This window comes from Salmo salar, chromosome 13 (assembly GCF_965601325.2).
Source record: "Salmo salar chromosome 13, fSalSal1, whole genome shotgun sequence".
Taxonomy (NCBI): domain Eukaryota; kingdom Metazoa; phylum Chordata; class Actinopteri; order Salmoniformes; family Salmonidae; genus Salmo; species Salmo salar.
Window position 1 is genome coordinate 4,770,147 of NC_138303.1, and position 26,719 is coordinate 4,796,865.

The 26,719-nt window shown below is 42.6% G+C and overlaps 1 protein-coding gene across 2 annotated transcripts in view; it reads left to right on the plus strand.

Moving 5' to 3' along the window:
• The first annotated feature begins 2,898 nt into the window (after positions 1-2,898).
• The window catches only part of LOC106566326 (ubiquitin-like modifier activating enzyme 1), a 72,119-nt gene continuing 48,298 nt past the window's right edge, over positions 2,899-26,719 (plus strand). The window contains exon 1 of one of the 2 annotated variants that reach the window (XM_045692799.2): positions 2,899-3,167. The gene's annotated coding sequence lies outside the window, so the exon portion shown is untranslated. Of the gene's footprint in view, positions 3,168-14,126; positions 14,385-26,719 lie in introns of those variants that run through there. The other variant, XM_082959780.1, reaches the window with a different exon arrangement.

Sequence of the window (26,719 nt, forward strand, 5' to 3'; positions counted from 1 at the left end):
CAGGCCTGTAGTTTCCTACATTTGTTTTACTGCTCTTCTTGTGGAGTGGAACCACCCGGGCTGTTTTGAAATCCTTGGGGAACGTACCACTACTAATAGAAAGGTTTACAATATGAGTTATCATTCTAGCAGTGACACGAGCATTATCCTTTATGAATCTTGCTGGAAGGTTATCCAGCCCAGTTGCTTTGTTGGTGCTCATTAAGCATAGTAGACTGGAAACGTTGTCCTCTGTTACCATGCACAGCTCAAACAAATAATCCCTTGCTATGGTAAAAGTTGTTAATGAAAGACTGGCCATAGTGTGTAGAGCAGGTGGGTAACTTCTTAACCAGAGATGAGGCTAGAGTGGTAAAAACTGTGTTAAAAATAATTTGCGATCTTTGCCTTGTCATAGCATAAATATGAATCAATATCCAGGCCAATACTACAGGATTTTACCTTATGGGGAGTTTTTGAGACAATGTCCTTTAAAATGTTCCACAGTTTATGAAGTTGATGTAAGTAGTCATTAACAGCATCTATGTAATGTTGATATTTGGTCTTATACATTTTGTATCTTGCCTGGTTTCTACAGTTACTTTAACCATCATAATCTTGTAGTAGATTTGTCCTTCTGAATCTGGCCAGGTAGCGATCCCTTTTTCTGATGAGGTCTAAGATCTCGGAAGTGATCCATTTCCCTGACTGCTGTTTGATTTGAATTTGTTGGATTCAAACTTGTTTCATTGGAGCCAGAGAGTCGAGTGCAGACAGAAACAGATCTTTAAAAAGACACCAATCTTGATCAACATCATCACAGTTTAGTACATGAGACCAATCCAAAATTCCAAGTACTTCTACAAAACGTTCCTTTGAGTGTTGTTTCATAGACTGTAATTTAATGTAGTTATTATCATTTTGGATGTCTTACGGGTACAGTAGGTTACCATATGATCACTAAAACCAATATTTAAGACTCCTGACTGACAAACGTTCTCTTAGTCTGATACAATAATACAAATCCAAAGTTGATTTACTGTCAATACCCACCCGGGTTGGCTCAACAATCAGTTGTTACAATCCAAATAACTGATTTAAAGTTATACAGGGCATTTACTAGTGTACTTCTCTGGGATGGTAACTGCACATTTAAATTGAAATCGCCAAGCAGAATACATTCTCTATCAGCAAATATATTGTGATCACAGCAATTCAATTCAAGTCAGTCATAGAAATGATTCTGCTTAGGAGGCCGATAGCAGAAACACCAACAAGTACAGGACGACATTCAGGAAGAAGTGTTTCTACCCATGTAACCTCAAGACCGTCACCGTTTCGGTCAATTCTATGAACGCTATAACCCGGTAATTCAACCTCATCATCCTCCATTGAGCCTTGTCTCAGTCACAGCAACTACTGCAGCCCGTGTGTTAGAAGCAAGGAGTTTAAAGTCCTCTAATTTAGGCAGCAGGCTCCGTGCGTTCACATGGATAAAGTGAAGTCCTCTCCGATTGAAACAGTCAAACGTCATTTTCTGTGCCCACTGCCTAAACTTTGACTATCTCATCTAGATTGCACTCATCATCCCTGCTCGTGTCCAGCAGCCCAATGATTGGCACCACATTTACCCAGCATACATTGCAAACAAGCGAAATGTTACTTTGAAACTTTACAGCTTCATCATATTGACAAGAGTCAATATGTCGCAAGCCACTGCTTTTGAATTCTTCCTTACGGTCTTACCACAGTTTAGGCATCGTTTCATTAGCTTGCTTTGTGGTGTTTGGGCCAGGACAGGTGTGTACATCGCCACAGAATAGCAGACTGAAAGTAACAATAAAATTGTTGAGGTTAACACCGGTCTCAGCTGCGCTGCAGCGTTTCCTGTGTACCTTCCCCCCGAGCGGGTCAGCTGTTCCCGTAGGAAAGGTGATATCAGGTACCGGTAAAGTTCTTCATGGCCGAAGTTCACACCATGAAAGGGAAGTCTTTCGGTGTAGGTGGAACGAGAGTTTGGGATAATCTCCATATTTGAATTGTAGAATAAATCAGAAACCCGAAGCAAAACTTCTGGCTAGAGACATAATAGTGGAGACAGGATGAGTTCATTAGAGTTACCAGCCTCAGAAATCGGCAATATACTGCACCTCAGATTACAGCCCAATCATCCAACCTCAACACAATTGAGATTGTTTGGGATGAGTTGGACCGCAGAGTGAAGGAAAAGCAGCCAACAAGTGCTCAGCATATGTGGGAACTCCTTCAAGACTGTTGGAAAAGCATTCCAGGTGAAGCTGGATGAAAGAATGCCAAGAGTGTGCAAAGCTGTCGTCAAGGCAAAGAGTGGCTACTTTGAAAAATCTAAAATGTATTTAGATTTTTTAAATATTTTTTGGGTTACTACATGATTCCATATGTGTTATTTCATAGTTTTGATGTCTTTATTATTATTCTACAATGTAGAAAATAGTAAAAAATAAAGAATAATCCTTGAATGAGTAGGTGTGTCCAAACTTTTGACTGGTACTGTATGTTTCAGTAAGATTGGATTTATAGCATATATAACAATGGTTATCAGCTGTACTGCAGAGATGGAACGTAAAGTCACAGCAAATGAAGGTTGTGTTGGCAGCTGCAGAGAGGTATTTGGGTGTGCGAGACTTGACATCAGAAGAGTTACAGGGTGTGTTCAGTGGTGGTGTCCCATCCTTTCAGGCTGTTGGCCTGAGGTAAGACTAGATAGATATAAATAGTGGAGAATTATGTTTTCTTTTTTTGTGAGTGTAGTGTTAGATGGTACGGTATTTTTTTTTTTTTTCTCCCCCAAGCAAAGTTTCAGGTAGTTCTACTCCAGTCCGGTAGGTGGCGGTAATGCAACATGTATTGGATTGCCAACCACCGTTAAATCTCATTGAAGAAGAAATACGTGCTGGCTGCAAGCGTGACTTAGAGAGACTCCAAGCGGTGCTGGGAATACCCGGCCGGTAACCGTCCAGCAGTGTGACAATTCACCTCTCTCGACTTTTGACAGATGAAAAACGGACAATAACGTTAGGATTCGTTTTTTTGAAGTTTGTTAGCTAAGCTGGGGTTGTTTTTTAAAAATTTATTTTTGTATTTTTTTTGTATTTGAAATAAAAAAAAATATATATACTACGGACCAGGCCCGAGTAATATCGGATGTGGTGAGTTTTGAATACTTATTTCGCCAATGCTAACTACTGCAAATAGCTACTGAACTTGGGGATTCAGTCAACACTTGAAAATGTCGTTGGAATTCGTTTTAGCTAGCTACTTGCTAACAACTACGCAAGTCAGTGTTTAAAAAAAAATTAAAACCTGTCAATTAACTACTTGGCCAAAATTAACACCAAGAAAATGTCGATACATGTTTTATACTTGAAGTATTTATCTGTATAACACGCTGGTTAATAACGTCCTGAAGGAGTCGATAACTATAACGTTAGCTCTTTGTTAGCTAACTCATTTACTGTAACCGTCGTTAGCAAAATCACTGACACAAGCTAACGGATTCAGTTAGCTAATTAGCTAGCTAGCTGGCATGATTTAACTTGGTTAGCTCGTACTGCGTCGTCGGCTTTGTTACAAACATGAATCCAAACGGGGCAGCGTTTGCTTAGCTACCCATGTCAATTATAACGCTTGTAAACCAACGACATGGGAACATTAACAAGTCCCCCTTTGTGCACTGAGAATATGTTGTACTTATGCAGAGGAGAATTAATTAATTTGACATTTTCTTGCTACGACAGAGATCCGAAACCCCTTGCCCCGGCCTCTTTTCCCTCTGCACCCGAGAAGAAGCGGCCCATTTGGGCCTTTTGTGATTTGCCAACCCCCCCCCCCCCCCCCCCCCAAACACTCATTCGCCTCAATTCTCCCAAGAATGCTGACCCCCCCCCCTAACCCCAACCCCAAAATATGGCAGAGCAGTTCCATAACATTCACTTGGCTTGTGAGCCATCTATTCCAACATGCTATTGTTTGCATTATTTTTTGGAGCATGTAGAACAAAATGTGGATTATACAGCAAACTAAGTTAAGTCTCAGGTTGTTTTTGACCTAGTGATGCACCCATACCACAGATGGAAGGAGCCCAGCCCTTATCCAACAGTGCAATTCAAGAAGAAGAAAGTATTTACCAAGTAGGCTAAAGTAACACAATAACGAGGCTATATACAGGGGGTACCGGTACTGAGTCAGTGTGCAGGGGTACAGGCTAGTTGAGGTGATCTGTACATGTAGGTGGGGGCGAAGTGACTATGCATAGTTAACAAACAAACAGCAAGTAGCAGCATTGTCTATGAGGGGGGAGGGAGGGAGGGGGGGGTCAAAGTAAATTGTCCGGTGGCGGTTTTTATGAATTGTTCAGCAGTCTAATGGCTTTGGGGTAGAAGCTGTTGAGGAGCCTTTTGGTCCTAGACTTGGCGCTCCGGTACCGCTTGCCGTGCAGTAGCTGAGAGAAAAGTCTATAACTTGGGTGACTGGAGTCTCTGACAAGTTTATGGGCTTTCCTCTGTCACCACCTATTATATAGGTCCTGGATTAAAAGTCCCAATGCAAATTTACACCTAATATTTCTATTTTATTAGTTATTGCATAAAAACCGATCAGAATATCGAAGTCATGCCAGAATTGTTTCTTGCAGGGTGTGACGTAATATGGACCCGCAAGCCAGCCTATTTACTGTTAACGTAAACTCCAACAGAAATACAGGGTCATTTAAAAACCCTGGAAAAGTCATGGACTTTGAAGTGTTTCCCAGGCCTGGAAAAGTTCTGGAAAATTATTAAAGAAAATTGAAATTTAATTTCTGTTGTCATTTATTTATGCAGTTTAAAAATATTTTATCAATAAAGTAAAAATCAGCCAGGATCGGGATGACACTTCTTCACCGTGTTTGTATTTTTAAAAGCATCACCTGCATGTGTGGGAGATGAGTGGGCCGTTGCTCAACAAAGAGAGACTGTCACAATGCAGCAGCATGTACGCCTATAAAATGATGGAGAACAGACTAATAACTAGGTAGCCAATTCAAAACCCATCTTTAACCTTCCAGTTAACTGTTTAGCTATTATTAGCATGCATTAATGTTTTCATGATTATTTTTTAACTATTTTTGACGAAACAAACAATTCACTTCACCATTGTATTAGTGGGGATTTGATTAAAATCATGATTGTGAATCAAAATCATTTGTGAATCGTGAACACAAATTTTAGGGAAAAAAAAATATTAGATGTAGGCTGTCTTTTTAGATTTGTGGTTTCAAAACTTAGTCAGCAAAGTAGCCTAAACACTTCTTCTAAAATAAATTACAAAACTAGAAAAGGTACATTTCCTGAAGACTATTTGTGGTCTTGCTTCAGCTGAATAAAAATATTTTTAGCCTGCCATAGCCATTTTGATCTTTTGATATATTGAATGAGCGAATTATTTAAAAAGGTATGTATTTGGTTGCCATGTTATACATCAAAGGTGGTCAACCATCCTCCAGGAGAGATAATGGGTGTGCAGGCTTTTATTCCAGTACCCCTCTAACAAACCACCATTTTAAAGAAATTAGCTGCTCAAACGGACCTTGATAAACTGGCTCTGATGTGTTTGAGCAGGAGCCTGCACACCCAGTAGCTCTCCAGACTGAGGGTTGATCACGTGTGTTTTATAGAGTTGCCTAACAGCCTCCCAGTGTCGATACCCACATGGGACCCGAGAGCAGCCTCCCAGTGGCGATAGCCACATGGGAGCCGAGAGCAGCCTCCCAGTGGCGATAGCCACATGGGACCCGAGAGCAGCCTCCCAGTGGCGATAGCCACATGGGACCCGAGAGCAGCCTCCCAGTGGCGATAGCCACATGGTACCCGAGAGCAGCCTCCCAGTGGCGATAGCCACATGGGACCCGAGAGCAGCCTCCCAGTGGCGATAGCCACATGGGACCCGAGAGCAGCCTCCCAGTGGCGATAGCCACATGGGACCAGAGAGCAGCCTCCCAGTGGCGATAGCCACATGGGACCAGAGAGCAGCCTCCCAGTGGCGATAGCCACATGGGACCAGAGAGCAGCCTCCCAGTGGCGATAGCCACATGGGACCAGAGAGCAGCCTCCCAGTGGCGATAGCCACATGGGACCAGAGAGCAGCCTCCCAGTGGCGATACCCACATTACGCTGACTTGTTTTATATGTAGAATTATTGGTAATGGAAATTTGGTTAAAAGTCATGGGGTAATCAATGGACATACTGTACATTGGTCGTCTGAAATCAATTGGCGGCTAAAGAAAAGTGCGTCAGGTAGCCTAGTGGTTAAGAGTGTTGGGTCAGGAGCCGAAAGGTTGCTGGTTTGACTCCCCGAGCCGGCTAGGTGGGAAATCGGTCGATGTGCCCTTGAGCAAGGCACTTAACCCTAATTTGCTCCCTTAAATCGCTCTGGATGAGCGTCTGCTAAATGACTAAAATGAGAACTGAGTGCATGGAATCCAGAGATGCTCTGTAGGCCAATCCAGTAGTAGGTAGGGGTTCAAGCTCTCCATCACTGTGATGGATTTCCGTCGTATGGATTCTGGAGAGGTCGTTTTTGAGATCAGCGTAGATCCTCAAACATATATCCTATATCTGCTACATTTGTTAGATTATTTATTTTTGTTGACGTAAGGTAGGTGGTTGCCGCAGCGACGCCTCTCCAAACAGCACCCTGGAGAGATGTGCTGGTTATGGACAAAAATATAAAGGCAACATGTAGATGCTGGTCCCATGTTTCATGAGCTGAAATAAAAGATCCCAGAAATGTTCCATAAGCACAAAATGATTATTTCTCTCAAATTTTGTGCACAAATTTGTTTACATCCCTGTTAGTGAGTATTTTATTCCTTGTCAAGATAATCCATCCACCTGACAGGTGTGGTGTATCAAGAATCTGATTAAACAGCATGATCATTACACAGTTGCACCTTGTGCTGGGGACAACACACAACACAATGCCACAGATGTCTCAAGTTTTGAGGGAGTGGGCAATTGGCATGCTGACTGCAGGAATGTCCACCAGATCTGTTGTCAGAGAATTTTATGTTAATTTCTCTACCAGAAGCCGCCTCCAATGTCGTTTTATAGAATTTAGCAGTAGGTCCAACCGGCCTCACAACCGCAGACCACGTGTAACCACGCCAGCCCAGCACCTCCATCTGGCTTCTTCACCTGCGGGTTGTGGGGTAGGGAGGAGTATTTCTGTGTAATAAAGCCCTTTTTGTGGGGGAAAACTCATTCTGTTTGGCTGGAACTGGCTCCCCATTGGGTCGGCCTAGCTCCCAAGTGGGTGGGCCTATGCCCACCTATGCCTGCGCCCCTGCCCAATCATGTGAAATCCATAGATTTATTGCCTAATCAATTTGTCAATTGATTGATTTCCTTATATGAACTGTAACTCAGCAAAATCTTAAATTGTTGCATGTTGCGTTTTTTATTTTTGTTCAATATATTTTGCGCTCTAGCCTTCGACAAAGTGTGCGCTGTTTATCACAGGGCGGCACCGGTGAAAAGCCCATATGCCACTGGTTGAGTAAAATTGTCATTGTTTTTGGGCAGAATTGTGAGGTTTTGTGTGTTGGAGGTGCGTCTTGGTCCGTTTGGCTCAGAAAGTGCCACCCGTGTCAATCTGCCCTATGGCCGCCCAATCCTGCCTAATGAGTGGGCCGGCCGTGCTCGTCATCGGCCAGTTCTAGGGATTAAAAAAATAAATCCTAGAGGAAACCTGGTCTGCTTTCCACCAGACACTGGGAGACATTCACCTTTCAGCAGGTACAATAACCTAAAACAAGGCTGAAAATATACACTGGAGTTGCTTACCAAGTAGACATCGAATGATCCTGAGTGGCCGAGTTACGGTTTTGACCTACATTGGCTTGAAATAGACTGGTAGGACTTGAAAATGGCTATCTTGCAATGATCAACAACCAACTTGACAGAGCTTAAATATGTTTTAAGAATAGTGTTCAAATATTGTACAGTCCAGGTATGCAAAGCTCTTACATGCTGGCCAAATCTGCTCTGCATGTTGATTTTTATCTATCCTCACCGGACACATTCATGACACACAGGTTAAAATACCCAAACCAACTGTGAACCAACTATATTAATTTGGGGACAGGTCAGAAAACGCATTAAACGTTCATGGACATTGAGCTAGCTTGCTGTTGGTGGCGTATTTGTCCTGAGAGATGAACATTGGCTTGTTATTATACCTGAAATACTTTTTAATATTTTTTTTCTGGATATTTTTCGAATTTTCACCCATTTTGAGTCACGTAAAATTGTGTGTTCTCTGACAATTACGCCAAAAAATGAAAAAAAAAAGGGAAATCTAGTTGTCTTAAATGAATAAGAAGAAATTAATTTATCTGGCGGTTGGCAACCAACTTTAAGGTGCATTACCACCACCAACTGGATTGCGGACTTTGTTCATTTGTCAATCACCCATGTGGGTATATGCTTGTAAAACACCAATGAGTAGATTGTAGAGGCGGGACTTGCAGTGTGTCAATCCTCTAAAATATAACCACGTTTTATTTTAGTGCCTAGATATGCAGACGCGCTTGGAAAGATTCACAGCTGTAATCGATTACCAATTTTGACTCTAACATGTATTGACTCGGGTGTGAATACTTATGAGAATTCTGTATTTGAATTTTCAATAAATGTGCCAAAATCTAAAAAACATGTTTTCACTTTCATTATAGGGTATTGTGTTGTAGATGGGCGAGAATCCTATTTAATCAATTTTGAACACAAGAAAATATAGAATAAGTCAAGGGGTATGAATACTTTCTGAAGGTACTCATGAGAAAGTGCTGCTGCACAACCAAATTTCGCAATTGCACTGTTTTTGTATTCTACTATTGTAACTCTCAACATTAAGTTGAGACCCCGACATAAAATCCAGAGGTCCGTGTCGTCATATGTAACTATGGCCCTGGTTTTAATGGTGGCTACAGCGATTGAACCAGTCCTTTTTTGGGGGGGTCAAAAAGTTGGAGAACCAATTGCTGATTTCTTGTACAGCTATAGTGTCGGGTGTAAATGTAAAATTGTAGGGTGAGAGGATTGACATAAATATGCAGCTTAAATTTTTTTTATCATGAATATTCAATATTTACTTTGCAAGCTCACCAGCGATGGGGCATCAAGTAACAATTACTAACATAGGCCTACTGGTCTTTTGGTATGAAATCGCTTGAAATTGATAATTTACTTAAAGCTTGCATTTGGAATTTGTTAAAATGTTATTATTACATTTTCAAAATATGTTGTAGACAAAATAATAAAAAGGGCTTTCTGGTAGCCTCTGGTAGCCTCAGACTGTGTGTATATATAGATATTTATTAAACTTGACTTGCTCTTACACTACACAAATTTGCCACATTTGTTTCTGTCCCAGACAGGGTGAAATCCTATGAACTTGGGCTAGGATCAGTATGTTGGTACTGGCGTAGTTTGAGCGGGTCAAGGATGCACTAATGGCTGTACCGTTCTGTCGGGACCTGTCGTGAGTTTTCTGTTCTCCAGACCCGTGTTGGAGTAAAATCAACTATATGTAGGCTACTAAGCCCTGCGATTAAAAAAAAAATGAAGACACAAATTACTAAAGAGAGAGAGCCAGAGATCAATATAGCCTAACCAGACGACAAACAAACCTGTCCCCCCTCCTGGCCTCCCACAAATTCTGCTCTTTATGCTCCTGAAGTTGCCAGTAATGGGCTACACCAGCGGTCAAGCAACCTTTTCCATTTGGAGTGCCAAGTTCTCTGACCATTTCTACTGACCCTGCGTGCCAGTTATGATATTCATATGCACATTTTCATGGGAAAAGTTTAATTTTAATTTATAACGATCTTCATATTGCGATGTCATGTGGTTAATCAAAATTCTAACTTCTATTGCCAACAATGTAAAAAATAGGCTACATAAAGCCAACAAATAAAAACATTGCAGCCTGCAGGTAGAAAATATCCTGATTTAAAAATAAAAATCCTATAAATCACATTGGCTATCCATGGACTGTCTGTAAGGAACTTGAAATATTGTAATAACTATTAACTTGGGTCTGGCCAGAAGCTAGCACTAGCTAACTTGCAACATTAATATAAAATATTATGGTCCTTTAGCATTTCCCGGCCCAGTGAGCTCCAGACAGACACAGCTGTAGTCTATAAGAAGTAATCAGGTAGGTGTTATATAAAATGTCCACTGGATCAGAGTGGTTATTGTAAGGGAGAGAGAGAGCTGGAACGTGTTTTAAAATAGGCTACGTTGAGGAATTAGTGTCATTCTCAATGGATGTAAAAAAAATAAAAATAAAAAATAAAAAAAAATCTTTGTTTACTTGCAATTTGAGGCCGAAGAGAGATTTTTGAGAAGCTCCACGGTGATGGGGAGTTAACAATCAGAAATAGTATCACATCCCCAAAAGGGCACATTTTATAGGCCTACATTCACAGACAGGCCAGGTAGGCTAGTTCTATCCGTAGTCAGGTGCGTGTCCTCACTCTACATGGACAGGAGCGCTCCAAACAAAAAGACAATGAATAAATAGACATCTCCGTGAATGAAATAAACCAAAACGTATTTCTCACAACTGTAGCCTAGGTTGTGCGCTCTGCGAACGTGACAACTGTAAAAACTTGAATAATCATATATTGAATGCATTAACAGAAATTACTATAACCAAACAAACCTTGTAGATTTGAAATGATGGTAATTCATGTTAAATGTACTACTGGTGTGCCATCCCCACGGCCTCCGCAATGGATTAGTCCACTCAGACAGGCCTCCGCAATGGATTAGTCCACTCAGACAGGTGTGCCATATTTTCTTTTTTTTATGCAGTGCATTTGGAAAGTATTCAGACCCCTTGACTTTTTCCACATTTTGTTACGTAACATCTTTATTCTAAAATGTATTAAAGTTTTTTCCCCTCATCAATCTGCACACAATACCCCATAATGACAATGCAGAACAAGTTTTTAGACATTTTAAAACAGATCATATTTACATAAGTATTCAGACCTTTTACTCAGTACTTTGTTGAAGCACCTTTGGTAGCGATTACAGTCTAGAGTCTTCTTGTGTATGATGCTACAAGTTTGACACACCTGTATTTGAGGAGTTTCTCCCATTCTTCTCTGCAGATCCTCTCAAACTTTGTCAGGTTGGAATGGGAGTGCCGCTGCACAGCTATTTTCAGGTCTCTCCAGAGATGTTCGATCGGGCTCAAGTCCGTGCTCTGATTGGGCCACTCAAGGACATTCAGACTTGTCCTGAAGCCACTCCTGCGTTCTCTTGGCTGTGTGCTTAGGGTCGTTGTCCTATTGGAAGGTGAAGTTTCCTGAGTGCTCTGGAGCAGGTTTTCATCAAGGATCTCTCTCTGTACTTTGCTCTGTTCATCTTTCCCTCGATCCTGATTAGTTTCCCTGTTGCTGAAAAACATCCCCACAGCATGATGCTGCCACCACCATGCTTCACCGTAGGGATGGTGCCAGGTTTCCTCCAGTAGTGACGCTTGGCATTCAGGCCAATGAGTACAATCTTGGTTTCATCAGACCAGAGAATCTTGTTTCTCATGGTCTGAGAGTCCTTTAGGTGCCTTTTGGCAAACTCCAAGTGGGCTGTCATGTGCCTTTTACTGAGGAATGGTTTCCATCTGGCCACTACCATAAAGGCCTGATTGGTGGAGTGCTGCAGATATGGTTGCCCTGGAAGGTTCTCTCATCTCCACAGAGGAACTCTGGAGCTCTGTCACTGACCGTTGGGTGCTTGGTCACCACCCAGACAAAGGCCCTTTTCCCCGATTGCTCAGTTCGGCCGGGTGGCCAGCTCTTGGTAGAGTCTTGGTGGTTCCAAACTTTTTCCATTTAAGAATGATGGAGTCCACTATTCTTGGTGACCTTCAATGCTGCAGAAATATTTTGCTACCCTTCCCCATTAATCTCAAGGATGATTAACGGGAACAGGATGTACCTGAGGGTCGGCCGGTAGCCTATTGGTTAGAGCGTTGGGCCAGTAACCGAAAGGTTGCTAGATCGAATCCCCGAGTTGACATGGTAGAAATCTGTTAACCCACTGTTCCCCGGTAGGCTGTCTTTGTAAATAAGAATTTGTTCTTCACTGACTTGCCTAATTAAACAAAGGTTATATATCTCAGTAAAAAAAGAAACGTCCCTTTTTCAGGACCCTGTCTTTCAAAGATAATTTGTAAAAATTCAAATAACTTAACAGATCTTCATTGTAAAGGGTTTAACACTGTTTCCCATGCTTGTTCAATGAACCATAAACAATGAATGAACATGCACCTGTGGAACGGTCATTAAGACACGAACAGCTTACAGACGGTAGGCAATTAAGGTCACAGTTATGAAAACTTAGGACACTAAAGTGGCCTTTCTACTGACTCTGAAAAACACAAAGATGCCCAGGGTCCCTGGTCATCTGCATGAACGTCGGGAGACAGGACGGACAGCTGATCGTCCTCGCAGTAGCAGACCACGTGTAACAATACCTGTACAGGATCGGTACATCCGAACATCACACCTGCGGGACAGGTACAGGATGGCAACAACAACTGCCCGAGTTACATCGGTAACACACAATCCCTCCATCAGGGCTCAGACTGTCCACAATAGACTGATAGAGGCTGGACTGGGGGCTTGTAGGCCTGTAGTAAGCCAGGTCCTGGCTGGTCCTCACCAGACATCTCCGGCAACAACGTCACCTATGGGCAGAAACCCGCTGTCGCTGGACCAGACAGGACTGGCAAAAAGTGCTCGTCACTGATGAGTCGCGGTTTTGTCTCACCAGGGGTGATGGTCGGATTTGCGTTTATTGTCGAAGGAATGAGCGTTACACTGAGGCCTGTACTCTGGAGCGGGATCGATTTGGAGGTGGAGGGTCCGTCATAGTCTGGGGCAGTGTGTCACAGCATCATTGGACTGAGCTTGTCATTGCAGGCAATCTCAACGCTGTGTGTTACAGGGAAGACATCCTCCTCCCTCATGTGGTACCCTTTCTGCAGGCTCATCCTGACATGACCCTCCAGCATGACAATGCCACCAGCCATACTTCTCATTCTGTGTGTGATTTCCTGCAAGACAGGAATGTCAGTGTTCTGCCATGGCCAGCGAAGAGCCCGGATCTCAATCCCATTGAGCACGTCTGGGACCTGTTGGATCGGAGGGTGAGGGCTAGGGCCATTCCCCCCAGAAATGTCCAGGAATTTGCAGGTGCCTTGGTGGAAGAGTGGGGTAACATCTCACAGCAAAAACGGGCAAATCTGACACAGTCCATGAGGAGGAGATGCACTGCAGTACTTAATGCAGCTGGTGGCCACACCAGATACTGACTGTTACTTTTGATTTTGACCCCCCCTTTGTTCAGGGACACATTATTCCATTTCTGTTAGTCACATGTCTGTGGAACTTGTTCAGTTTGTCAGTTGTTGAATCTTATGTTCATACAAATATTTACACATGTTAAGTTTGCTGAAAATAAATGCAGTTGACAGTGAGAGGACGTTTCTTTTTTTTGCTGAGTTTATATGTATCTTTGAGGAGATGTTTAGTCAGTGTCCATGGTAATCATATACTCTTTCTGCCATATACATGCCTTAAACTACCATAAACCCCTTACCGAAGGAAACATCCCAAGGATCCCTTATAGCACGGACAGATTTCAATCTGCCCTAGCCAATGAGGGGCGGATTTGGAGAGCGCACATATAATATGACATTTGAAATGTCTCTCTTCCTCTGAAACGTTTTTGAATGTTTAGTGTTCATTTTGATTTGATTATTTCATTTTTTATTTAAAAAAATTACATCTTTTTCACTTTGACAATGTGAACAAACATATGTTTCCCATGCCAATAGAACCCATTTGAATTGAGAGATTGTTGAGGCAGAGATACGGTATATAACGGCTAGATGGTTTCGGCCCTAACAGTGGGATTCGTCCGAAGGGCGGTAAAGGTCTGCTTATCGCTGTTTCCTCGTGTGGACAGAGTTTTTAATGGAAGTGGATCCTCTCGCTTCGCGTCTTCCTCTCTGGCTGAGGCCACCCCTTCCGCCAGAGATATTTAGAGGAAAGAGTATCTACCTCTGCCATTTTGGTTTTGTTCCCGTCTTGGTGCTCGCAAATACAGGAATCGCGAAATACACAGGACTCGACCAGCTTTAACGACATAGTGACTCGACATTATAGTCCCGATACCTATTTTTTTTTCTCACCCCCCCCCCCCATTTTTTTTATTTATTATTTTTGTCAGCAGAACAATCATCGTTATTGAGGTTTACACACACACACGCTGAGCGGTTTGCACAGAGAAGGGGCAGAGAAGGATTATTGGTAAGCCAGGCAAATCAATGGGTACTACTAGCTACTGAATGTATATACATACGGTTATTTCCTGCTCGATTTTTATGTTTTTCATTTTAAAGCCGCATAGTCATAGCCTAGATGTTGCACTCGGGTTTTTTGTTGTTGTTGATGTTTGCTATGCTATTCAGCGGCTCTGTTGTAGCTAACGGTAGCAGCACAGCCATACCTCCGGTACCGTTCTCTGAGTACTAACGTTAGGCCCCGGTCCACGGACCGACCGCATGAAGGAAGGGCAGTCATCGTTTTACTCGTTTTTCTTATTCGTGTTCCGACCGTGTTCAGTAGTGATCCACTTAACCAAATGTACTTTATTTGATTTTAAAATGTGATTTTAGCGAGTCAGCGGTACACGGCCTACTAATAATATATTTGGCCTCTTGCTGATGCTGTTGCCGGACATTTAACGTCCTTTGTTGTTCACCGAAAACGACAGATTAAGTTACGGTGTTTATTCTGGTTCGGTGGTCCGGTGCTGACTGTGTCATCCAGTGAAATATTTTGGGTCATTCAGTCGAAATAACGTGGATTGTTATAGCCAACAAAACAGATGTTATGATATTGCTTTCTGTTTCTGTTTTGAGCTTTGCTGTATCATTGTGGTGTTTTAGATTTATTTTTTTATTTGATTGGGTCAATTTTTCATTTTACCTTTTTGATATGAGTTACTTTGTAGCCACATAATGACACTTAACTCTCTCTCTAGCCTCAGTTTATCCCGTATACATTTGTCGTGGCAGAAGATCAGTTGTTTATTGTCGCTATGCGCTAATTAGTTATAATACTAGGTCGGCAGGCAGCTGCAGTGGATGCGGCATTTCCGTCTGTCTTGTTGGCTGGTTGTCATGAATCTAGAAGTTACGGTCTGTTCCCCACACTGTCCCGGAAACACCGGCTATCCTATCTTGGTGGGACTGTTAGTTGATTGCTATTTACTTACAAGCTATTTACCGGTAGATTCGTCCAACGTTTAAAGACCCTATAGCTTTTGTGTGCGATCTCCAACCCGTTTTCTGATTGTTTAGCTATGACGTTTTTAATTCTGTCGCAACTTTTTTTTTTTAAATGACTGATTTGCTTTGTAAACAGAGACTATTTTCCTTATTATGTTTCTTTTGTCGTGTGATGACTACACTGTCATCAATAAACAGACGTGCTCGAGTTAAATGGCTTCCTCTCTGTATCAGATACTGTTGTTCTATGTGGCCTTGGCGACAGCCCCCCCCCACCACCACTGCAGTAAAGTTATACTGAATCAGCGTTTTTAGTGTTGAGGCAGAGATTGGGGGGGGGGGGGCTTACATATAATTAACAATAGCAGTAGAGATTGTGTGCGACTTTCTTTATAGTATAATTAAGTGTTAAGGCCCGAGGGTGTGGTGTATATGGCCAATATACCACCGTTTAGGGCTGTTCTTACGCAAGATGCAACGAGGAGTGCCTGGATACAGCCCTTAGCCGTGGTATATTGGCCATGTACCACACACCCTCAGGGGCTCCCGAGTGGCGCAGCGGTCTAAGGCACTGCATCTCAGTGCTTGAGGTGTCTCTACAGAAACCCTGGTTCGAAACCGGCTGTGATTCGGAATCCCACAGGGAGGCGCAAAATTGGCCCAGCGTCGTCCGGGTTTGGCCGCGGGTAGGCCGTCATTGTAAATAAGAAATTGTTCTTAACTGACTTGCCTAGTTAAAGGTTAAATAAAGATTTTAAATAAAGGTTACATCAAAAAATTAATACACCATAAACCACCGAGGTGCCTTATTGCTATTATAAACTGGTTACCGGGGCGGCAGGTAGCCTAGTGGTTAGAGCGTTGGACTAGTAACCGGAAGGTTGTAAGATTGAGCTGACAAGGTAAAAATCTGTCGTTCTAGCCCCTGAACAAGGCAGTTAACCAACCCACTGTTCCTAGGCCGTCATTGTAAATAAGAATTTGATCTTAACTGACTTGTCAAGTTAAATAAAGGTAAAAAATACATAAAAAAAAAAGAGCAGTAAAAATAAATATTTTGTCATACCCTTTGGAATACTGTCTGTTGTACAACGGATGTGTCGAATCCTTGGTTAAAAGCGCATTCCAGCCTGTGTCTATTCCACAAGTTAGCCCGGCTAAATCTATGACGTCAAAATGCCTATTTACTCTGTTCCATCTGACGGCACAATCCACTGTCATCAGCCAAGGCAGGGAAGTTTTATCAACTTGATCTCCACTATAAAAAGCATCTAAACATTATCTCACATTTCTTTTAGACTTAACATTTAGTTTTCAACAGTGGAGATTTGTATAAACCTTGTTTTCTGTCTCTCCGACATTTGCAACATTGTTTCAATATTCAAATCGTGCCTCATTAGCATCAGCTAATGTTATGGATGCATCCAAATACATGTCACTAGAAAACAACTTAAACAAATGCAGCTACTTTGCTGTTATTCTGTCTAGCCGTAGTTAGTTAGCTAGCAAGCGAGGGATAAGAACGTTGCCAGCCAATATGGAAATGGAACAGTTAAAACGAACGACTGGGTTGCGTCTCTTGCAACCGAACCAATAGAATGAACGACCAGCCGGCTTGGGTAGCAACCCTAGATTTGTTTCTGGACTATATCTGGTGGAAGGATTTAAATAATATGAATAAATTAATCAAAATAACGTTTTAATAAATGTCAATCATTATTTGAGTTATGTTGCTAACCTGTTGTGTAAAAGTGATAATTCCCTCTAAGAGGTGTTTAGAGGATATATTGGTACGGTTTGCCGTCCCTCGACTTCGTATCGGGCCTAACACCTGTGCCAATACATCCTCCAAACACTGGCTTCTCGTGCATTATCACTTAAATATGACACGGCTGTCAGCCAGTCAGCATTCAGGGCTTGAACCACCTAGTTTATAGTACACAATACCAGTAGAGATGGGGTGAGCCTTCCTTATAGTATAATACCAGTAGAGATGGGGTGGGCCTTCCTTATAGTATAATACCAGTAGAGATGGGGTGGGCCTTCCTTATAGTATAATACCAGTAGAGATGGGGTGGGCCTTCCTTATAGTATAATACCAGTAGAGATGGGGTGGGCCTTCCTTATAGTATAATACCAGTAGAGATGGGGTGGGCCTTCCTTATAGTATAATACCAGTAGAGATGGGGTGGGCCTTCCTTATAGTATAATACCAGTAGAGATGGGGTGGGCCTTCCTTATAGTATAATACCAGTAGAGATGGGGTGGGCCTTGCTTATAGTATAATACATAATACCAGTAGAGATGGGGTGGGCCTTCCTTATAGTATAATACCAGTAGAGATGGGGTGGGCCTTCCTTATAGTATAATACATAATACCAGTAGAGATGGGGTGAGCCTTCCTTATAGTATAATACATAATACCAGTAGAGATGGGGTGAGCCTTCCTTATAGTATAATACATAATACCAGTAGAGATGGGGTGGGCCTTCCTTATAGTATAATACCAGTAGAGATGGGGTGGGCCTTCCTTATAGTATAATACCAGTAGAGATGGGGTGAGCCTTCCTTATAGTATAATACCAGTAGAGATGGGGTGGGCCTTCCTTATAGTATAATACCAGTAGAGATGGGGTGGGCCTTCCTTATAGTATAATACCAGTAGAGATGGGGTGGGCCTTCCTTATAGTATAATACCAGTAGAGATGGGGTGGGCCTTCCTTATAGTATAATACCAGTAGAGATGGGGTGGGCCTTCCTTATAGTATAATACCAGTAGAGATGGGGTGGGCCTTCCTTATAGTATAATACCAGTAGAGATGGGGTGGGCCTTCCTTATAGTATAATACCAGTAGAGATGGGGTGGGCCTTGCTTATAGTATAATACATAATACCAGTAGAGATGGGGTGGGCCTTCCTTATAGTATAATACCAGTAGAGATGGGGTGGGCCTTCCTTATAGTATAATACATAATACCAGTAGAGATGGGGTGAGCCTTCCTTATAGTATAATACATAATACCAGTAGAGATGGGGTGAGCCTTCCTTATAGTATAATACATAATACCAGTAGAGATGGGGTGGGCCTTCCTTATAGTATAATACCAGTAGAGATGGGGTGGGCCTTCCTTATAGTATAATACCAGTAGAGATGGGGTGGGCCTTCCTTATAGTATAATACCAGTAGAGATGGGGTGGGCCTTCCTTATAGTATAATACCAGTAGAGATGGGGTGGGCCTTCCTTATAGTATAATACCAGTAGAGATGGGTGGGCCTTCCTTATAGTATAATACCAGTAGAGATGGGGTGGGCCTTCCTTATAGTATAATACCAGTAGAGATGGGGTGGGCCTTCCTTATAGTATAATACATAATACCAGTAGAGATGGGGTGGGCCTTCCTTATAGTATAATACCAGTAGAGATGGGGTGGGCCTTCCTTATAGTATAATACATAATACCAGTAGAGATGGGGTGAGCCTTCCTTATAGTATAATACATAATACCAGTAGAGATGGGGTGGGCCTTCCTTATAGTATAATACCAGTAGAGATGGGGTGGGCCTTCCTTATAGTATAATACCAGTAGAGATGGGGTGGGCCTTCCTTATAGTATAATACCAGTAGAGATGGGGTGGGCCTTCCTTATAGTATAATACCAGTAGAGATGGGGTGGGCCTTCCTTATAGTATAATACCAGTAGAGATGGGGTGGGCCTTCCTTATAGTATAATACCAGTAGAGATGGGGTGGGCCTTCCTTATAGTATAATACCAGTAGAGATGGGGTGGGCCTTCCTTATAGTATAATACCAGTAGAGATGGGGTGGGCCTTCCTTATAGTATAATACCAGTAGAGATGGGGTGGGCCTTCCTTATAGTATAATACATAATACCAGTAGAGATGGGGTGGGCCTTCCTTATAGTATAATACCAGTAGAGATGGGGTGAGCCTTCCTTATAGTGTAATACCAGTAGAGATGGGGTGGGCCTTCCTTATAGTATAATACATAATACCAGTAGAGATGGGGTGAGCCTTCCTTATAGTATAATACATAATACCAGTAGAGATGGGGTGAGCCTTCCTTATAGTATAATACATAATACCAGTAGAGATGGGGTGGGCCTTCCTTATAGTATAATACCAGTAGAGATGGGGTGGGCCTTCCTTATAGTATAATACCAGTAGAGATGGGGTGGGCCTTCCTTATAGTATAATACCAGTAGAGATGGGGTGGGCCTTCCTTATAGTATAATACCAGTAGAGATGGGGTGGGCCTTCCTTATAGTATAATACCAGTAGAGATGGGGTGGGCCTTCCTTATAGTATAATACCAGTAGAGATGGGGTGGGCCTTGCTTATAGTATAATACATAATACCAGTAGAGATGGGGTGGGCCTTCCTTATAGTATAATACCAGTAGAGATGGGGTGGGCCTTCCTTATAGTGTAATACCAGTAGAGATGGGGTGGGCCTTCCTTATAGTATAATACATAATACCAGTAGAGATGGGGTGAGCCTTCCTTATAGTATAATACATAATACCAGTAGAGATGGGGTGAGCCTTCCTTATAGTATAATACCAGTAGAGATGGGGTGAGCCTTCCTTATAGTATAATACATAATACCAGTAGAGATGGGGTGGGCCTTCCTTATAGTATAATACCAGTAGAGATGGGGTGGGCCTTCCTTATAGTATAATACCAGTAGAGATGGGGTGGGCCTTCCTTATAGTATAATACCAGTAGAGATGGGGTGGGCCTTCCTTATAGTATAATACCAGTAGAGATGGGGTGGGCCTTCCTTATAGTATAATACCAGTAGAGATGGGGTGGGCCTTCCTTATAGTATAATACCAGTAGAGATGGGGTGGGCCTTCCTTATAGTATAATACCAGTAGAGATGGGGTGGGCCTTCCTTATAGTATAATACCAGTAGAGATGGGGTGGGCCTTCCTTATAGTATAATACCAGTAGAGATGGGGTGGGCCTTCCTTATAGTATAATACCAGTAGAGATGGGGTGGGCCTTCCTTATAGTATAATACCAGTAGAGATGGGGTGGGCCTTCCTTATAGTATAATACCAGTAGAGATGGGGTGAGCCTTCCTTATAGTATAATACCAGTAGAGATGGGGTGGGCCTTCCTTATAGTATAATACCAGTAGAGATGGGGTGGGCCTTCCTTATAGTATAATACCAGTAGAGATGGGGTGGGCCTTCCTTATAGTATAATACCAGTAGAGATGGGGTGGGCCTTCCTTATAGTATAATACCAGTAGAGATGGGGTGGGCCTTCCTTATAGTATAATACCAGTAGAGATGGGGTGAGCCTTCCTTATAGTATAATACATAATACCAGTAGAGATGGGGTGGGCCTTCCTTATAGTATAATACCAGTAGAGATGGGGTGGGCCTTCCTTATAGTATAATACCAGTAGAGATGGGGTGAGCCTTCCTTATAGTATAATACATAATACCAGTAGAGATGGGGTGGGCCTTCCTTATAGTATAATACCAGTAGAGATGGGGTGGGCCTTCCTTATAGTATAATACCAGTAGAGATGGGGTGGCCTTCCTTATAGTATAATACCAGTAGAGATGGGGTGGGCCTTCCTTATAGTATAATACCAGTAGAGATGGGGTGGGCCTTCCTTATAGTATAATACCAGTAGAGATGGGGTGGGCCTTCCTTATAGTATAATACCAGTAGAGATGGGGTGGGCCTTCCTTATAGTATAATACCAGTAGAGATGGGGTGGGCCTTCCTTATAGTATAATACATAATACCAGTAGAGATGGGGTGGGCCTTCCTTATAGTATAATACCAGTAGAGATGGGGTGGGCCTTCCTTATAGTATAATACATAATACCAGTAGAGATGGGGTGAGCCTTCCTTATAGTATAATACATAATACCAGTAGAGATGGGGTGGGCCTTCCTTATAGTATAATACCAGTAGAGATGGGGTGGGCCTTCCTTATAGTATAATACCAGTAGAGATGGGGTGGGCCTTCCTTATAGTATAATACCAGTAGAGATGGGGTGGGCCTTCCTTATAGTATAATACCAGTAGAGATGGGGTGGGCCTTCCTTATAGTATAATACCAGTAGAGATGGGGTGGGCCTTCCTTATAGTATAATACCAGTAGAGATGGGGTGGGCCTTCCTTATAGTATAATACCAGTAGAGATGGGGTGGGCCTTCCTTATAGTATAATACCAGTAGAGATGGGGTGGGCCTTCCTTATAGTATAATACCAGTAGAGATGGGGTGGGCCTTCCTTATAGTATAATACATAATACCAGTAGAGATGGGGTGGGCCTTCCTTATAGTATAATACCAGTAGAGATGGGGTGGGCCTTCCTTATAGTATAATACCAGTAGAGATGGGGTGGGCCTTCCTTATAGTATAATACCAGTAGAGATGGGGTGGGCCTTCCTTATAGTATAATACATAATACCAGTAGAGATGGGGTGGGCCTTCCTTATAGTATAATACCAGTAGAGATGGGGTGAGCCTTCCTTATAGTGTAATACCAGTAGAGATGGGGTGGGCCTTCCTTATAGTATAATACATAATACCAGTAGAGATGGGGTGAGCCTTCCTTATAGTATAATACATAATACCAGTAGAGATGGGGTGAGCCTTCCTTATAGTATAATACATAATACCAGTAGAGATGGGGTGGGCCTTCCTTATAGTATAATACCAGTAGAGATGGGGTGGGCCTTCCTTATAGTATAATACCAGTAGAGATGGGGTGGGCCTTCCTTATAGTATAATACCAGTAGAGATGGGGTGGGCCTTCCTTATAGTATAATACCAGTAGAGATGGGGTGGGCCTTCCTTATAGTATAATACCAGTAGAGATGGGGTGGGCCTTCCTTATAGTATAATACCAGTAGAGATGGGGTGGGCCTTCCTTATAGTATAATACCAGTAGAGATGGGGTGGGCCTTCCTTATAGTATAATACCAGTAGAGATGGGGTGGGCCTTCCTTATAGTATAATACCAGTAGAGATGGGGTGGGCCTTCCTTATAGTATAATACCAGTAGAGATGGGGTGGGCCTTCCTTATAGTATAATACCAGTAGAGATGGGGTGGGCCTTCCTTATAGTATAATACCAGTAGAGATGGGGTGGGCCTTCCTTATAGTATAATACCAGTAGAGATGGGGTGAGCCTTCCTTATAGTATAATACCAGTAGAGATGGGGTGGGCCTTCCTTATAGTATAATACCAGTAGAGATGGGGTGGGCCTTCCTTATAGTATAATACCAGTAGAGATGGGGTGGGCCTTCCTTATAGTATAATACCAGTAGAGATGGGGTGGGCCTTCCTTATAGTATAATACCAGTAGAGATGGGGTGGGCCTTCCTTATAGTATAATACCAGTAGAGATGGGGTGAGCCTTCCTTATAGTATAATACATAATACCAGTAGAGATGGGGTGGGCCTTCCTTATAGTATAATACCAGTAGAGATGGGGTGGGCCTTCCTTATAGTATAATACCAGTAGAGATGGGGTGAGCCTTCCTTATAGTATAATACATAATACCAGTAGAGATGGGGTGGGCCTTCCTTATAGTATAATACCAGTAGAGATGGGGTGGGCCTTCCTTATAGTATAATACCAGTAGAGATGGGGTGGGCCTTCCTTATAGTATAATACCAGTAGAGATGGGGTGGGCCTTCCTTATAGTATAATACCAGTAGAGATGGGGTGAGCCTTCCTTATAGTATAATACCAGTAGAGATGGGGTGGGCCTTCCTTATAGTATAATACCAGTAGAGATGGGGTGGGCCTTCCTTATAGTATAATACCAGTAGAGATGGGGTGGGCCTTCCTTATAGTATAATACCAGTAGAGATGGGGTGGGCCTTCCTTATAGTATAATACCAGTAGAGATGGGGTGAGCCTTCCTTATAGTATAATACCAGTAGAGATGGGGTGAGCCTTCCTTATAGTATAATACCAGTAGAGATGGGGTGGGCCTTCCTTATAGTATAATACCAGTAGAGATGGGGTGGGCCTTCCTTATAGTATAATACCAGTAGAGATGGGGTGGGCCTTCCTTATAGTATAATACCAGTAGAGATGGGGTGAGCCTTCCTTATAGTATAATACATAATACCAGTAGAGATGGGGTGGGCCTTCCTTATAGTATAATACCAGTAGAGATGGGGTGGGCCTTCCTTATAGTATAATACCAGTAGAGATGGGGTGGCCTTCCTTATAGTATAATACCAGTAGAGATGGGGTGGGCCTTCCTTATAGTATAATACCAGTAGAGATGGGGTGAGCCTTCCTTATAGTATAATACATAATACCAGTAGAGATGGGGTGGGCCTTCCTTATAGTATAATACCAGTAGAGATGGGGTGGGCCTTCCTTATAGTATAATACCAGTAGAGATGGGGTGGGCCTTCCTTATAGTATAATACCAGTAGAGATGGGGTGGGCCTTCCTTATAGTATAATACCAGTAGAGATGGGGTGAGCCTTCCTTATAGTATAATACCAGTAGAGATGGGGTGGGCCTTCCTTATAGTATAATACCAGTAGAGATGGGGTGGGCCTTCCTTATAGTATAATACCAGTAGAGATGGGGTGGGCCTTCCTTATAGTATAATACCAGTAGAGATGGGGTGGGCCTTCCTTATAGTATAATACCAGTAGAGATGGGGTGAGCCTTCCTTATAGTATAATACCAGTAGAGATGGGGTGAGCCTTCCTTATAGTATAATACCAGTAGAGATGGGGTGGGCCTTCCTTATAGTATAATACCAGTAGAGATGGGGTGGGCCTTCCTTATAGTATAATACCAGTAGAGATGGGGTGGGCCTTCCTTATAGTATAATACCAGTAGAGATGGGGTGAGCCTTCCTTATAGTATAATACATAATACCAGTAGAGATGGGGTGGGCCTTCCTTATAGTATAATACCAGTAGAGATGGGGTGGGCCTTCCTTATAGTATAATACCAGTAGAGATGGGGTGAGCCTTCCTTATAGTATAATACCAGTAGAGATGGGGTGGGCCTTCCTTATAGTATAATACCAGTAGAGATGGGGTGGGCCTTCCTTATAGTATAATACCAGTAGAGATGGGGTGGGCCTTCCTTATAGTATAATACCAGTAGAGATGGGGTGGGCCTTCCTTATAGTATAATACCAGTAGAGATGGGGTGGGCCTTCCTTATAGTATAATACCAGTAGAGATGGGGTGGGCCTTCCTTATAGTATAATACCAGTAGAGATGGGGTGAGCCTTCCTTATAGTATAATACATAATACCAGTAGAGATGGGGTGGGCCTTCCTTATAGTATAATACCAGTAGAGATGGGGTGGGCCTTCCTTATAGTATAATACCAGTAGAGATGGGGTGAGCCTTCCTTATAGTATAATACCAGTAGAGATGGGGTGGGCCTTCCTTATAGTATAATACCAGTAGAGATGGGGTGGGCCTTCCTTATAGTATAATACCAGTAGAGATGGGGTGGGCCTTCCTTATAGTATAATACCAGTAGAGATGGGGTGGGCCTTCCTTATAGTATAATACCAGTAGAGATGGGGTGGGCCTTCCTTATAGTATAATACATCAGTAGAGATGGGGTGGGCCTTCCTTATAGTATAATACATAATACCAGTAGAGATGGGGTGGGCCTTCCTTATAGTATAATACATAATACCAGTAGAGATGGGGTGAGCCTTCCTTATAGTATAATACCAGTAGAGATGGGGTGGGCCTTCCTTATAGTATAATACATAATACCAGTAGAGATGGGGTGGGCCTTCCTTATAGTATAATACCAGTAGAGATGGGGTGAGCCTTCCTTATAGTATAATACCAGTAGAGATGGGGTGGGCCTTCCTTATAGTATAATACCAGTAGAGATGGGGTGGGCCTTCCTTATAGTATAATACCAGTAGAGATGGGGTGGCCTTCCTTATAGTATAATACCAGTAGAGATGGGGTGGGCCTTCCTTATAGTATAATACCAGTAGAGATGGGGTGAGCCTTCCTTATAGTATAATACATAATACCAGTAGAGATGGGGTGGGCCTTCCTTATAGTATAATACCAGTAGAGATGGGGTGGGCCTTCCTTATAGTATAATACCAGTAGAGATGGGGTGGCCTTCCTTATAGTATAATACCAGTAGAGATGGGGTGAGCCTTCCTTATAGTATAATACATAATACCAGTAGAGATGGGGTGGGCCTTCCTTATAGTATAATACCAGTAGAGATGGGGTGGGCCTTCCTTATAGTATAATACCAGTAGAGATGGGGTGGGCCTTCCTTATAGTATAATACCAGTAGAGATGGGGTGGGCCTTCCTTATAGTATAATACCAGTAGAGATGGGGTGAGCCTTCCTTATAGTATAATACCAGTAGAGATGGGGTGGGCCTTCCTTATAGTATAATACCAGTAGAGATGGGGTGGGCCTTCCTTATAGTATAATACCAGTAGAGATGGGGTGGGCCTTCCTTATAGTATAATACCAGTAGAGATGGGGTGGGCCTTCCTTATAGTATAATACCAGTAGAGATGGGGTGAGCCTTCCTTATAGTATAATACCAGTAGAGATGGGGTGGGCCTTCCTTATAGTATAATACCAGTAGAGATGGGGTGAGCCTTCCTTATAGTATAATACCAGTAGAGATGGGGTGGGCCTTCCTTATAGTATAATACCAGTAGAGATGGGGTGAGCCTTCCTTATAGTATAATACCAGTAGAGATGGGGTGGGCCTTCCTTATAGTATAATACCAGTAGAGATGGGGTGAGCCTTCCTTATAGTATAATACCAGTAGAGATGGGGTGGGCCTTCCTTATAGTATAATACATAATTCCAGTAGAGATGGGGTGGGCCTTGCTTAAAGTATAATACATAATACCAGTAGAGATGGGGTGGGCCTTCCTTATAGTGTAATACCAGTAGAGATGGGGTGGGCCTTACTTATAGTATAATACATAATACCAGTAGAGATGGGGTGAGCCTTCCTTATAGTATAATACCAGTAGAGATGGGGTGGGCCTTCCTTATAGTATAATACATAATACCAGTAGAGATGGGGTGAGCCTTCCTTATAGTATAATACCAGTAGAGATGGGGTGAGCCTTCCTTATAGTATAATACATATTACCAGTAGAGATGGGGTGGGCCTTCCTTATAGTATAATACCAGTAGAGATGGGGTGGGCCTTCCTTATAGTATAATACCAGTAGAGATGGGGTGGGCCTTCCTTATAGTATAATACCAGTAGAGATGGGGTGGGCCTTCCTTATAGTATAATACCAGTAGAGATGGGGTGAGCCTTCCTTATAGTATAATACCAGTAGAGATG